Raw genomic sequence first — 15,571 nt, forward strand, 5'->3', positions numbered from 1 at the left:
TAGAGAAGTCAGCACTGGAATGAGTAGTGAGGTGACGCCAAATACAGAGAGTGTGACTGATGAGGCCGCATAGTGAGGAGTGTGAGACTGGAAGGAAGCAGAACAGAGATAGCAAGATCCTGTAACTGGATCCAGTGGCAGAGTAATATGGCCAGAGCAGCCTGTACCCTGTGTGGTGAAGTGGACTGTAGACAGAAAGAGGTCAGCTGCACTGGATACGACCAGGAGCTTAAGGAGGTAGAGCTGTGGGTTAGCGGGTAACCCTGAGACAGCACAGGCAAAGTAACATAGTAACATAGTTTTTAAGGTTGAAGGAAGACTAAGTCCATCTAGTTCATCCCATAGCCTAACATGTTGATCCAGAGGAAGGCAAAAAAAACCATGTGGCAAACACTAAGCTCCACATTGGGGAAAAAAATTCCTTCCCGACTCCATACGACAATCAGACTAGTTCCCTGGATCAATGCCCTATCAAGGAATCTAGTATATATAACCTGTAATATTATACTTTTCAAGAAAGGAATCCATGCCCTTCTTAAATTTTATTAGTGAATCACTCATTACAACATCATGCGGCAGAGAGTTCCATAGTCTCACTGCTCTTACAGTAAAGAATCCCCGTCTGTGATTATGATTAAACCTTCTTTCCTCCAGACGTAGAAGATGCCCCCTTGTCCCCGTCTCTGGCCTCAAAGTAAAAAGATCCGTAGACAGGTCTTTGTACTGTCCCCTCATATACTTGTACATAGTAATAAGATCACCCCTAAGCCTTCGTTTTTCCACAGTAAATAACCCCAAGTGTAATAACCTGTCTTGGTATTGCAGACCCCCCAGTCCTCTAATAAGCGTTGTCGCTCTTCTCTGCACCCTCTCTAGTTCAGCTATGTCTTTCTTATACACCGGAGACCAGAACTGTACACAGTATTCTAAGTGTGGTTGCACTAGTGACTTGTATAGAGGTAAAATTATGTTCTCCTCATGAGCATCTATGCTTCTTTTAATGCATCCCATTATTTTATTTGCCTTTGCAGCAGTTGCCTGACACTGGCCACTAAACGTGAGCTTGTCGTCTACCAATACACTCAGGTCTTTTTCAGTTACAGTTTTGCCCAGTGTTTTACAATTAAGCATATAATTATACATTTTATTTCCTCTGCCCAAGTGCATTACCTTACATTTATCCCCATTATAGTTCATTTGCCATTTATCAGCCCAAGCTTCTAGTTTACATAGATCCTCCTGTAATATAAAATTGTCCTCCTCTGTATTGATTACCCTGCAGAGTTTAGTGTCATCTGCAAATATTGAAATATTACTCTGTATGCCCCCTACAAGGTCATTAATAAATATGTTAAAAATAAGGGGGCCCAATACTGACCCCTGTGGTACCCCACTGTTAACTGAGACCCAGTCTGAGTATTTTCCATTAATAACCACCCTTTGTTTCCTATCACTGAGCCAATTCTTAACCCACATACATATATTTTCCCCTATCCCCATTGTTCTCATTTTATGTATCAACCTTTTGTGTGGAACCGTATCAAAGCTTTTGAAAAGTCCATATACACAACATCCACTACATTTCCTCGGTCCAGTCCGGAACTTGCCTCCTCATAAAAGCTGATCAGATTAGTTTGACAGAAACGGTCCCTCGTAAACCCATATTGATATTGGGTCATGAGGTTATTCTTCTTCAGATACTCTAGTATAGCATCTCTTAGGAAACCCTCCAGGATTTTACCCACAGTAGAGGTTAAGCTTACTGGCCTATAATTTCCAAGTTCAGTTTTTGTCCCCTTTTTGAATATTGGCACCACATTTGCTATACGCCAGTCCTATGGTACAGACCCTGTTATTATGGAATCTTTAAAGATTAAAAATAATGGTCTATCTATGACGTTACTTAATTCCTGCAGTACTCGCGGGTGTATCCCATCCGGGCCCGGGGATTTGTCAACTTTAGTGATTTTTAGACACCGCCGTACTTCCTGCTGGGTTAAGCAAGTGACATTTAAAGGAGAATTTTTGTTATCACTGATCATGTTTTCTGTCATGCGATTTTCTTGTGTAAATACGGTTGAAAAAAAATCATTTAGCATATTGGCTTTTTCCTCATCCTCATCCACCATTTCCCCCAGACTATTTTTAAGGGGGCCAACACTATCATTTTTTAGCTTTTTACTATTTATGTAGCTAAAGAATATTCTGGGGTTATTTTTACTTTCTCTGGCAATGATTCTCTCTGCCTCAATCTTTGCTGCCTTGATTTCGTTTTTACAGAATTTATTTAATTTTCTATATTTATTTATTACCTCATCACTACCTACTTGCTTTAGTTCTCTAAATGCTTTCTTTTTGTCACATATTGCGCCCCTTACAGCTCTATTTAGCCATAGTGGTTTCCTCCTATTTCTAGCATGTTTATTCCCATAGGGTATATATTGTGCACAGGTCCTATTCAGAATGCTAATAAATGTCTCCCATTTGCTTTGTGTAGCTTTATGTCTCAGGATATCGTCCCAGTTTATTGCACTAAGATCATCTCTCAACCGTTGGAAATTTGCCTTCCTGAAGTTTAGTGTCCTTGAAACCTCTATACTACATATCTTGTTAAAGGTTACATGAAAATGTATTATTTTGTGATCACTATTACCCAAGTGACCCCCAACTCGTATACAGTACAGACCAAAAGTTTGGACACACCTTCTCATTTAAAGATTTTTCTGTATTTTCTTCACTATGAAAATTGTACATTCACACTGAAGGCATCAAAACTATGAATTAACACATGTGGAATTATATACTTAACAAAAAAGTGTGAAACAACTGAAAATATGTCTTATATTCTAGGTTCTTCAAAGTAGCCACCTTTTGCTTTGATGACTGCTTTGCACACTCTTGGCATTCTCTTGATGAGCTTCAAGAGGTAGTCACCGGAAATGGTCTTCCAACAATCTTGAAGGAGTTCCCAGAGATTGTGATGAAAGCCGGCCGGTGGGTGCAGCTCTCTGGCGCCCCCTTACCTCTCAGGTCAGTCAAGGTACTGCACCTAGAGAAAGTAGTGCCAGGTAGCTGCAACCAGCGCAGGGAACACGGTAGTGTGTTATCCCTTCAACGTCACTAAACCGTAACGTCACTACACAGCACAACTCGCTAGCGCCCTCTTAGCCTCAGGTCAGTCAAGGAACTGCACCTAGGATAAGCGGTCGCCAGGGAGACTGTCCTGTAACCTAGTGGGTATCGGGGCCCTCTGTAGTGAGGGCGGTATATATATCTTCCTTGGCCGCGCCAGGAATATATATATCTGAACCTCCGACCGTCACTACCAGCCTTCCCCAATCCCCAGTTGGTATGCTGCCACCAGTCCCTATTTTAGATATACGCCCAGTCCGTGAATGGGCCTATATCGGGTCAGGAACCAACCCTGGGTAGCGTTTTTGGCTTGAGCCGAGCTCACACGGACGTGCGTTCGTTATGCAGAATAAAAGGCAGGCCCACAATTACTTGAGGTAATTGATTATAATAATACACTAGATACACGATATACAACTAAATATACACAGGTATAAGGTCAGGCTAAACTATACAACAATGGAATACAACACACAGAATCACCACAGCATATCAGTTACCGGTTTCTTGATTTTCTTGTGACGCAGGGAGAGGATTCTGCGGTCGCAGGCACGGTTCTTTGTTACAGGCTGAGGCCTACCACCGCATGGTCAAACTGCTCCTCCCCTTGGTGGCCTCAGCTGGTGCTCAGATGTTCAGCACACCACTCTTGGGTCAAGACTGACTTGTCTCTTGTCTGTCCTGCTATCTTACCTGCCCCGTCCCGCCCACTGCTGGTGAGGTCAGCTGGCTCAGTCTCCACCCTCAGGTCTAACTTCGATCAGAAGCCCAAATTCTATGGAACCCAATAACTTCTTCTGGGATGGTCTCATGATACCCCCAGGGGTTCCCATGGATTCGGGCCGCCGTAACCGACCTTTTGATATCAATTATGATACCATACGGTCCTCAGGAATGGCTCCGCGCTATATCTTGGCTTCCAGAGCACGTACAAACGTCTACCGCGGAGGCTTGTGTGCGCAATGGCTCCGGGACGCCGTGATATTTTTTTATTGGCCCATCCCATGCAACATGCGTGTACTTTTCATGTTTCTATATCTTATGCCTCCATGCTTGTGACAGACAAAGAAACTAGTCCTATGGGACAAATGGTCAGGTACAGATAGACGAAGCACCCCCCCCTGCTGGCTGTGTTTCCTCTCGAAGTCTTTGAAGCTCCTAGCATTCAAGTGTTAAGTAGGCTTCTTATCTTACAGGAGCCTGGATGGGGGGAAACTATCTAGTTGACGTTTTAACAGAAGGTCCCAAGGGTGGGGGCTGCTGAAGTGTGGCCATCCCTGGATATGATTTATCATTACCAAGATGGCGGCTACAGGTCCATCACACCTCCCCCTATACGAGGGCGCGAGGGGGTAGCACATTCCTGTGTTCCCCCGTGCGTCCTTCTGCACCCTCCCCTTGCCGGGATAACCCGTCAGCGTTACCGTGGTCACGGCCTCTTCTGTGGCGAATGGAGAAGTGGTACTGCTGGAGAGCGAGGCTCCAGCGTAGCAACCTGCCATTCGACCCAGAGACCGTGTGTAACCAGCTGAGGGGGTTGTGGTCCGTCTCCACGGTGAAATGGCTCCCGTACAAGTAGGGCTGCAGACGCTGCAGGGCCCATACAATTGCCAGGCATTCTTTTTCCACCGTGGAGTAAGCCACCTCCCGGGGCAGTAGCTTCCTGCTCAGGTACAAGACAGGATGTTCCTGGCCTGTCGTGTTGACCTGACTTAGCACAGCACCGAGGCCAAAGTCACTGGCGTCGGTCTGTACCACAAACGGCCGGTCGAAGTCGGCAGCTTGCAGTACAGGGGAGCTACTTAGGGCGGCCTTGAGTGCCCCGAAAGCTGTCTCGCAGGCGACTGTCCAGTCGACTGCGACGGGCAGCTTCTTCTTGGTGAGGTCCGTCAGGGGCTTGGCCAGGGTGCTATAGTGTGGGACGAACCTCCTATAGTACCCGGCGGTCCCCAAGAAGGACATCACCTGCTTTTTGGTCCTAGGAGTGGGCCAGGATGCGATGGCATCCACTTTCCCCGGTTCTGGCTTCAGAACCCCCCCGCCTACCCGGTGTCCCAGGTAGAGGACCTCACTCATGCCCAGCTGGCACTTTTCCGGCTTGATGGTCAAGCCTGCCCGGTGGATCCGACCGAGCACCTGCCGCAGGTGCTCTAGGTGATCCTCCCAAGTGGGACTGAAGACTGCAATATCGTCCAAGTACGCAGCCGCGTACCCTTCAAGTCCCTCAAGCAGCGTATTGACCATCCGCTGAAAAGTGGCAGGGGCATTCTTCATGCCGAATGGCATCACTGTGGACTCGTACAGTCCAAAAGGGGTGATAAAGGCAGAGCGTTCCCTTGCCGCGGGGGTCAGAGGAATCTGCCAGTACCCCCGGCTCAGATCCATGATGGTCAGGTACTTAGCCCCGGCCATCCGATCGAGCAGGTCATCGATGCGTGGTATGGGGAACGCATCGGTGGCCGTTACAGCGTTGAGCCCCCGGTAGTCCACGCAGAACCGTGTAGTTCGGTCCTTCTTTGGTACGAGGACTACAGGCGAGGCCCACGCGCTGCTGGATGCCTGGATCACCCCCAGCTTCAGCATCTCGTCTATCTCTTGGCGCATGTTTCCCTGCACCTCGAAAGAGACCCGATATGCTGAACGCCGGATCGGCGGGTGATCGCCAGTGTCCACGTCGTGGACAGCCATCTCAGTCCTTCCGGGCAGGCTGCTGAACAGCCCCCGGAAGGGGTGCAGGGTGGTCCCCAGCTGGGACCGTTGGTCCTCCGTGAGCTGGTGGCCAACCCCCACATCCTCGATGGACCCACCCGCCTTGGCTTGGGTGAGCAGATCCAGGAGGGTTTCTACCTCTCCTTCCTCGGGAAGGTTGCACACTGGGTGGGCAGTCGCTTCCCGCTCATGATGAGCCTTCATCATGTTCACGTGGAAGGCCTTCCTCCTTCCACGGGCGTGATCCAGGGTGACCAGATAGGTGACGGCATTGAGTTTCTGGTGCACGAAGTAGGGACCTTCCCAGGCTGCCTGAAGCTTGTTCTGTGGTACGGGGACCAGTACCCACACCTTTTGACCCACCTGGTAGGTCCTCTCACAAGCATTCTGGTCGTACCACCGCTTCTGGTCGGCCTGGGCCTGGGCCATATTGTCCTGCACCAGCTTTGCCAAGGCCATCATCCTGTCCCGGTGGCGCACGACATACTCGATGACCGACACCTCGGGGGTGGCCAAATCCCCTTCCCATGCTTCCTTCACCAGAGCCAGGGGGCCCCGTACCCGTCGCCCGTACAGGAGCTCAAAGGGGGAGAACCCCGTTGAGGCCTGCGGAACCTCCCGGTAAGCAAATAGGAGGTGTGGGAGGTAACGCTCCCAGTCTCTCCCGTGGGAGTCGACCAACATCTTAAGCATCTGCTTTAAGGTGCCATTGAACCGCTCACACAGGCCATTAGTCTGTGGGTGATACGGGCTGGCCACCAGATGTTGCACCTGCATTTGCTTACAGAGGGACTCCATCAGCCGCGACATGAACTGGGTCCCTCGGTCGGTGAGCATTTCCTGGGGGAAACCCACTCTGGAGAAGATCTCCAGTAAGGCGGTAGCCACCTTGTCGGCCCGAATGGACGACAAAGCTACCGCTTCCGGGTACCGGGTGGCATAGTCCACTACCGTGAGTATGAAGCATTTCCCGGAGTGGCTGGGAGTGGACAGAGGTCCAATAAGATCCACAGCGACCCTCGAGAAAGGCTCTTCGATGATTGGCAGAGTTACCAGTGGGGCTTTGGGGCGCGGCCCCGCCTTCCCCACCCTCTGACAGGTGTCACACGAACGGCAGTAGGCACCCACCGCGGCTCCCATCCCAGGCCAGTAGAAATGCTGAGCTATCCTGGCCTTGGTTTTAGCGATCCCTAGGTGTCCGGCCATCGGAATCTCGTGTGCGATCCGCAACAATTCCGCCCTGAACGGATAGGGTACCACTAACTGTCGGTCCCTGGGCCACGCCTCCGGTGAACCCTGCTGGACCGTTACCCGGTACAGCCGTCCCTGGTCCCAGACCACACGCTCGCAGTCTGACTCCATGGGAGGCTGTGCCGCCTGTTCCTTGAGAGCTTTCAGGCTGTCGTCTGCTTCCAACGCAGCCTGAAATTCCTGACTTGATGTGGCCAGAATCGACGAAACTGCCACATCCTCTGTCAGCCCCTCCGGGCATGTCACCTGGCCGCTGTCTGACCCGGCAGACACTTGGTCAGAAGTGGGGAAGCCGTCGGACCTCTGCAAGGCTCCTTGGGCTCCGGCGCTCCCACTCCTGGTGACAGCGGCTATGACCGCTGTGACCGTGGGTAGTGCCTGCTTCCCCTCTGTTTCTGACCAAGCCGCCCGATCAGGCAGGCTTCCTAGGCCTTTGGACATCTCGGATGTGGGGAACTCCTGCCCTGGGGTCTTACCTGGCGGCTCCTCTCTTGGGACACCCCCACCTCCCATGGCCTGTTCCTCCCCCTGCAGTGGGCCTATACTCAGCAGCCTGGATACCCCTGGGAGCCCTACACTGCCGGTAGCTGCCCCCCTCTCCATCCCTGAGCTTCCCTCTACAGAATCCTGCCCGCCCCCTCCCTCACCGGAGGACAAGAGGTCACGGCACGCCGGCTGAGCACCTCTGCGGGCATCCCCACACTCCCCACCTGCTTTCACTAACCCTGTTTGTGTTGTGTCTGTGCAGGTGTTACCCTCAGGTTTCACTCCCTCCTCCTCAGCAGGACACACACTACATACAACATGGTTGGCATTAGCAGCAGACAAATCAATACACTCTTGGGGGGCCGAACTTGGGGGTTCAGAGGGTACATACTGCGATACTAGACGCCCCAAGTCGGTCCCTAATAAAACATTTGCGGGAATATTTGGCGTTACTCCCACCTCCCGCATCCCCCTTCCGGCACCCCAGTCCAAATACACCATGGCAACGGGAAGTGCCGGCTCCACGCCTCCAACCCCGGAGACGGAAAGAGTCTTTCCTGGTACCAAGTCCTGGGGGGACACCACCTCAGGCCGTACCAGTGTTCGTTCAGCGCCCGTGTCCCGCAGTCCCATGACCGCAGAACGGCCTATGGTGACGGGTTGGATGTTGTCCAGGGACCTACCACCACCCCCTCCCACACACAAAACATTGGGCGCTCTCTGGGACTGGGATGGGGTCTTTTGGCGCTGGGGACACTCAGCCCTAAAGTGTCCTGGTTTGTTGCATAGATGACAACGTCTTACGTCTGGTCCTTGCCTGGAGAGGGCAACAGGGGGATACACCCCTTGTGTTCTAGGGGCCGGGGAAACAGGGGCATGACTGGGCTTACCCCCTCTCCAGGTGCTGCTGGCAGACTTCTTCAGCTCAGGCGCCCTGTTATTGGCATACTCGTCTGCCAGGGCGGCTGTAGCAGAAGCCCCTGTTGGTTTTCGGTCACGGAGGAACTGTCGGAGGTCCTCTGGGCAGTTCCACAAGAACTGCTCCGTGACGAACAGTTCCTGGACCTCCTGGCGGGTAGTAAGCGCTAGACCCGAGGTCCAGTGCTCTGCGGCTCTCAACAGCGCCCGCATATGATCGGTCCAGGTGTCCTTGGGGCCACGCAGCAGGCTCCGGAACTTCTGGCGGTACGACTCGGGAGTGAGGTTGTACTGCCGGATCAGGGCCCGCTTGATGCAGTCGTAGTTCTGTACCTCCCCGGCAGGTAAGTCCCCCAAGGCATCCAGGGACTTACCCCTCAAACGGGGGGTCAGGTATCTGGCCCACTGATCCCGGGCCAGATGGTGCTGAAGACAGGTCCGTTCAAATGCCACCAGAAAGGAGTCCAGGTCCCCATCCTTCTCCAGTAGAGGGAAGTCCTCAGCTCGGACTTTGGACGACTTGGTCTCCTGATGGGTTGGTTGCTCTAGCGGAAGCCCCCGCTGGGCCAGGTCCAGTTGGTGCCGGCGCTCCGCAGCTCGCTCTGCACGCTCCGCAACCTCCCGGCGCTCTGCAGCTTCACGCTCCGCAGCCTCCCGGCGCTCTGCAGCTTCACGCTCCGCAGCCTCCCGGCGCTCTGCAGCTTCACGCTCCGCAGCCCGCTCCGCAGCCCGCTCCGCAGCCCGCTCTGCACGCTCCTCCTCCGCTGCCTTCTCTGATGCTGCCAGGAGGGTTTTGTAGACGGCATCGCCATGAGACTGGAGACTTGCCATAGCCGCTTGTAAAAGGGCTTGTGATCTGGACAGGCTGGGCTGGGTAGGTGGTGGGCAGCCCACTGCGGGACCGTATACTGGGGACTGGCTCCCTGAGGTGCCCGGGCTGGACTCCTCCTCGCCATGAGTAACAATGTCCTCCCCTCCTGCCACACGGACCGTAGCATTAGCCTCCTGCAGGGTCTTGCTCCTGGTGCCGTCTGCCATCTTGGTAACCGACACCGCTGCAACCCTGAGTTTGCACACACCTTGTTATACTTTTAGCCTGACCGTCTAACGTTGGGCTGACCTTAAGACTCCAGCAGTGGAAGTTACCACTGGCAGTCTTTAGTGCCTGGGAGTAGGGGTCCCACAACACTATTATTCTGCAATCCCACCGCTCTGCCACCAATGTGATGAAAGCCGGCCGGTGGGTGCAGCTCTCTGGCGCCCCCTTACCTCTCAGGTCAGTCAAGGTACTGCACCTAGAGAAAGTAGTGCCAGGTAGCTGCAACCAGCGCAGGGAACACGGTAGTGTGTTATCCCTTCAACGTCACTAAACCGTAACGTCACTACACAGCACAACTCGCTAGCGCCCTCTTAGCCTCAGGTCAGTCAAGGAACTGCACCTAGGATAAGCGGTCGCCAGGGAGACTGTCCTGTAACCTAGTGGGTATCGGGGCCCTCTGTAGTGAGGGCGGTATATATATCTTCCTTGGCCGCGCCAGGAATATATATATCTGAACCTCCGACCGTCACTACCAGCCTTCCCCAATCCCCAGTTGGTATGCTGCCACCAGTCCCTATTTTAGATATACGCCCAGTCCGTGAATGGGCCTATATCGGGTCAGGAACCAACCCTGGGTAGCGTTTTTGGCTTGAGCCGAGCTCACACGGACGTGCGTTCGTTATGCAGAATAAAAGGCAGGCCCACAATTACTTGAGGTAATTGATTATAATAATACACTAGATACACGATATACAACTAAATATACACAGGTATAAGGTCAGGCTAAACTATACAACAATGGAATACAACACACAGAATCACCACAGCATATCAGTTACCGGTTTCTTGATTTTCTTGTGACGCAGGGAGAGGATTCTGCGGTCGCAGGCACGGTTCTTTGTTACAGGCTGAGGCCTACCACCGCATGGTCAAACTGCTCCTCCCCTTGGTGGCCTCAGCTGGTGCTCAGATGTTCAGCACACCACTCTTGGGTCAAGACTGACTTGTCTCTTGTCTGTCCTGCTATCTTACCTGCCCCGTCCCGCCCACTGCTGGTGAGGTCAGCTGGCTCAGTCTCCACCCTCAGGTCTAACTTCGATCAGAAGCCCAAATTCTATGGAACCCAATAACTTCTTCTGGGATGGTCTCATGATACCCCCAGGGGTTCCCATGGATTCGGGCCGCCGTAACCGACCTTTTGATATCAATTATGATACCATACGGTCCTCAGGAATGGCTCCGCGCTATATCTTGGCTTCCAGAGCACGTACAAACGTCTACCGCGGAGGCTTGTGTGCGCAATGGCTCCGGGACGCCGTGATATTTTTTTATTGGCCCATCCCATGCAACATGCGTGTACTTTTCATGTTTCTATATCTTATGCCTCCATGCTTGTGACAGACAAAGAAACTAGTCCTATGGGACAAATGGTCAGGTACAGATAGACGAAGCACCCCCCCCTGCTGGCTGTGTTTCCTCTCGAAGTCTTTGAAGCTCCTAGCATTCAAGTGTTAAGTAGGCTTCTTATCTTACAGGAGCCTGGATGGGGGGAAACTATCTAGTTGACGTTTTAACAGAAGGTCCCAAGGGTGGGGGCTGCTGAAGTGTGGCCATCCCTGGATATGATTTATCATTACCAAGATGGCGGCTACAGGTCCATCACAGAGATGCTTAGCACTTGTTGGCCCTTTTGCCTTCACTCTGAGGACCAGCTCACCCCAAACCATCTTGATTGGGTTCAGGTCTGGTGACTGTGGAGGCCAGGTTATCTGGCGTAGCACCCCATCACTCTCCTTCTTGATCAAATAGCCCTTACACAGCCTGGAGGTGTGTTTGGGGTCATTGTCCTGTTGAAAATAAATGATGGTCCAACTAAACGCAATCCGGATGGAATAGCATGCCGCAGCAAGATGCTGTGGTAGCCATGCTGGTTCAGTATGCCTTCAATTTTGAATAAATCCCCAACAGTGTCACCAGCAAAGCACCCCCACACCATCACACCTCCTCCTCAATGCTTCACGGTGGGAACCAGGCATGTAGAGTCCATCCGTTCACCTTTTCTGCGTCGCACAAAGACACGGTGGTTGGAACCAAAGATCTCAAATTTGGACTCATCAGACCAAAGCACAGATTTCCACTGGTCTAATGTCCATTCCTTGTGTTCTTTAGCCCAAACAAGTCTCTTCTGCTTGTTGCCTGTCCTTAGCAGTGGTTTCCTAGCAGCTATTTTACCATGAAGGCCTGTTGCACAAATTCTCCTCTTAACAGTTGTTGAAGAGATGTGTCTGCTGCTAGAACTCTGTGTGGCATTGACCTGGTCTCTAATCTGAGCTGCTGTTAACATGCGATTTCTGAGGCTAGTGACTCGGATAAACTTGTCCTCAGAAGCAGAGGTGACTCTTGGTCTTCCTTTCCTGGGGCGGTCCTCATGTGAGCCAGTTTCTTTGTAGCGTTTGATGGTTTTTGCAACTGCACTTGGGGACACTTTCAAAGTTTTCCCAATTTTTCGGACTGACTGACCTTCATTTCTTAAAGTAATGATGGCCACTCGTTTTTCTTTACTTAGCTGCTTTTTTCTTGCCATAATTCAAATTCTAACAGTCTATTCAGTAGGACTATCAGCTGTGTATCCACCTGACTTCTGCACAACACAACTGATGGTCCCAACTCCATTTATAAGGCAAGAAATCCCACTTATTAAAATTGACAGAGCACACCTGTGAAGTGAAAACCATTTCGGGTGACTACCTCTTGAAGCTCATCAAGAGAATGCCAAGAGTGTGCAAAGCAGTCATCAAAGCAAAATGTGGCTACTTTGAAGAACCCAGAATATAAGACATATTTACAGTTGTTTCACACTTTTTTGTTAAGTATATAATTCCACATGCGTTAATTCATAGTTTTGATGACTTCAGTGTGAATGTACAATTTTCAAAGTCATGAAAATACAGAAAAATCTTTAAATGAGAAGGTGTGTCCAAACTTTTGGTCTGTACTGTATTTGATATGCGGTCTGGCCTGTTGGTTAATATTAGGTCTTGCAGTGCCCCCCTTCTTGCTGGGTTCTGAACCAGTTGTGAAAGGTAATTGTCTCTCATAGTTGTCAAAAACCTATTACCTTTGCTTGAACTACAGTTTTCTGTCCCCCAATGTATTTCAGGGTAGTTGAAGTCCCCCATAATAATGACTTCTCCTTGAGTCGCTGCTTCATCTATTTGCTTTACGAGGATATTCTCCGCTGCTTCCATTATTTTTGGAGACTTATAACAAACCCCTATCAGTAATTTATTATTTTTTCCCCCTTCCCTTATCTCCACCCACAGGGACTCTACATTTCCATTAGATTCACATATATCCTCCCGCAAGATGGGTTTTAAGGATGATTTTACATATAAACACCCCCCCCCCCCCTCGATTGTTTGTACGGTTATTTCTGAACAGACTATAGCCCTGTAAATTAACTGCCCAGTCATGGTTCTCGTCCAGCCACGTCTCAGATATCCCCACCATGTCATAATTATTTTCCAACAAAATTAATTCTAATTCCTCCATTTTGTTGGTGAGGCTTCTGGCATTAGTGTACATGCATTTTATGTATCTCTCTGTACCTCTCTTCCTTCTTACTTTATTGACTGTTCTAACCCCACCCCTAATTTCTTTATTTGTGCCCAGGTCACTATCTGCACTATCTTCCCCACCTATAAAATGAATACCCTCCCCCCAATCCCTAGTTTAAACACTCCTCCAACCTTCTAGCCATTTTCTCCCCCAGCACCCATTGAAGTGCAGCCGGTCCCTAGTGTAGAGTCTGTAGCCAACTGAGAAGTCAGTCCAGTTCTCCAGGAACCCAAATCCCTTCTTCCTACACCAGTTCTTGAGCCACTTATTTATCTTCCTAATCTCCGGTTGCCTCTCTGGCGTGGCACGTGGTACCGGTAGTATTTCAGAGAATACCACCTTGGAGGTCCTTGCTTTCAGCTTGCAGCCTAATTCCCTGAAATCATCTTCAAGGACCTTCCACCTACCTCTAACTTTGTCATTTGTTCCAATGTGCACCATGACCGCTGGGTCCTCACCAGCCCCTCCCAGTAATCTGTCAACCCGATCAGCGATGTGCAGGACTCGAGCGCCAGGTAGGCAGCGCACTGTTCAACGATCCCTGTCTTTGTGACAGATTGCCCTATCTGTTTCCCTAATAATTGAGTCCCCCACTACCAGCACCTGCCTGGCCTGCCCTGCTCTCCTATTCCCTCCTTACTGGAGCTGACACTCCTCTGGCTTTCAGGGGACATGTCTTGCTGCATCAGTGCTACCCCTGTACCGTCACCCCCCTCATATGCCAACTTTGCAAACTTATTGGGGTGTACCAGATCAGGACTAGCCTCCCTGGTACTCTTCCCTCTACCCCCCCTCACTGTCCTGCAGCTCCCTACTACCACCCTCCCCCACATCTACCCCAGTGAGCAGCTGCTCAGTGAGCAGCAGACTCCTTTCCATATTGTCAATGGACAGTACGACTGAAGAGATGGTAATGTGTAGGCTACACCTGGGAGTCATAGTGAGTAAATACTGGACTTTTCAGGCTGGGGCAAGGGAATTACTGGAAGAGCAGTGGTCAGTGAAGGGCAGAAAAAAAGGAATGGAGTTTTCAGGCCCAGCAACTGTACTGCTTTAAAGTCATTTACAAGTGGAGCACCACCACCAGGATATAAAATGATTCTGCCTCTACGTAAAACAGATGAAGATGTGAGTAATAAGTGTTGTGGCTGCTATCGCTTGTACAGGCTTTACACCACTTTCATCAGTGTGAGGAGCTGGCCACGGACTAAAGACTATTGGACCAATGGACATAGAGCAGAGTGCACGTCTCTAAGGGATACAGACTTTTTCCAGCACGGAGCACTGGTTATGTCGGTCTTATTGTTGTGTTTTATTGGAGATTTGCTTGCTCATGAGATTGAGGTGCACGGGTCTCTCCTGGAGAGCGTTCAGCATCGGGAATCACTGTTTCCATTCAGTAATAGTAAGCAGAGAAAGACATGCAAGCTGGATCTTATGTATCCATAAGGCCAGACACAAAATTGGTAATCAGGTAAATCAATCATTCCATTACTCTTGTTAGTCTCTCAGAGCCTTCAATTGAGTCATTGTTTCATATGAGACTGTACGTTCACTCTTCTGGTATGTTCATTTGTAAATGCCTGCTGAGTATATATTGCATCAGCCCACTGCAGTTTACTAATTGCACAATTTAGGACAAATATGCTGGTTAGTTGAACAGTGAAGTATCACCTCCCTCCAACTTCTCCAATCCTGTGGAGGAATGTCCTGAATGGGAACTGTGGGTATAAAGTCTCTGACTCCCACTCCAGAGGGTCTCTTCAGTAACAGTCCAAAACACCATGGCTCCATCTGGTGGAATACAGGTCTGCTCCTCTGCCCAACACTGAACCCACAAATAAGTTTGGAGAACCCCAGTTGAGACTGTACTATATGTTGCTGGAGTTAGATAGATGTTCTACGGTCATGGTATCCATCGTCTGTATGTGATGAACTATGTATGTGAGGACTGTAGTTGCTGACTGGATACATGTGCGATGGACGTGATATCTGTTGTCTGGACTAGCATGAACTGTAACCAGGGCCGGACTGGAGCAATGGGACATCGGACAACTCTTCGGTGGGCCCAGATCTTTGGCGTGTCCCCGAGCAGGACATAGAGAGGGCCCACTGGTTTCAACTGAATGTACATCCGAGGACACACATTCAATTGAAATGTATTGGTGTTCCATGGGGGAAACAAAAGGGAGGTCCTGTTACTGTGCAGGGCTGCACTACATCGCCTTTTTTCTTCATCTGGCGTAGTGTATAAGTCAGGGAATAAGTGTAGACCGTGCCACCTGACGAAGGCTGGTTCGAAATGCGCGTCAGGGGCGGACGCACTAATAGTTAGAGCTCCTGCATCATTGGTGTCCAAAGTATTTCATAATGCTTCTTGTTTGGTGCATTAGCATAGTTCTAGTGGGATAATTTGTC

This window comes from Phyllobates terribilis, unplaced genomic scaffold, assembly GCF_046119375.1.
Source record: "Phyllobates terribilis strain yellow unplaced genomic scaffold, ASM4611937v1 Scaffold_183__1_contigs__length_3771566, whole genome shotgun sequence".
In the NCBI taxonomy this organism is placed as follows: Eukaryota; Metazoa; Chordata; class Amphibia; order Anura; family Dendrobatidae; genus Phyllobates; species Phyllobates terribilis.